Source organism: Corvus kubaryi, unplaced genomic scaffold, assembly GCF_017639235.1.
Source record: "Corvus kubaryi isolate FWS band 111438036 unplaced genomic scaffold, C.kubaryi_AGA036_p1.0 37148, whole genome shotgun sequence".
NCBI lineage: Eukaryota > Metazoa > Chordata > Aves > Passeriformes > Corvidae > Corvus > Corvus kubaryi.
The window spans coordinates 453,709-453,938 of NW_024581038.1; positions in this window are offsets into that span (position 1 = coordinate 453,709).

A 230-nucleotide genomic window follows, 5' to 3' on the forward strand; every position below is an offset into this window, starting at 1 on the left:
TCAAAGTCTCCTTGAGGGAGGGAAAACACACTGCTTTCAAAGGTACAGGACAAATGCCCAACGACATGGCAAGCCAGCCAGTGCTGCTGCTGGCCATGGTCCTCTAGGTGAGCCCTCCTGAGCTGCAGCTGCAAAGGCTGGGCCACCATGCTCCAAGGCTCACTGGCAGCCCTTGGCATTGCCGGACTTCCTGCGAAGCATCCCCGGCAAGCTCCTCGTCACCGACCTCT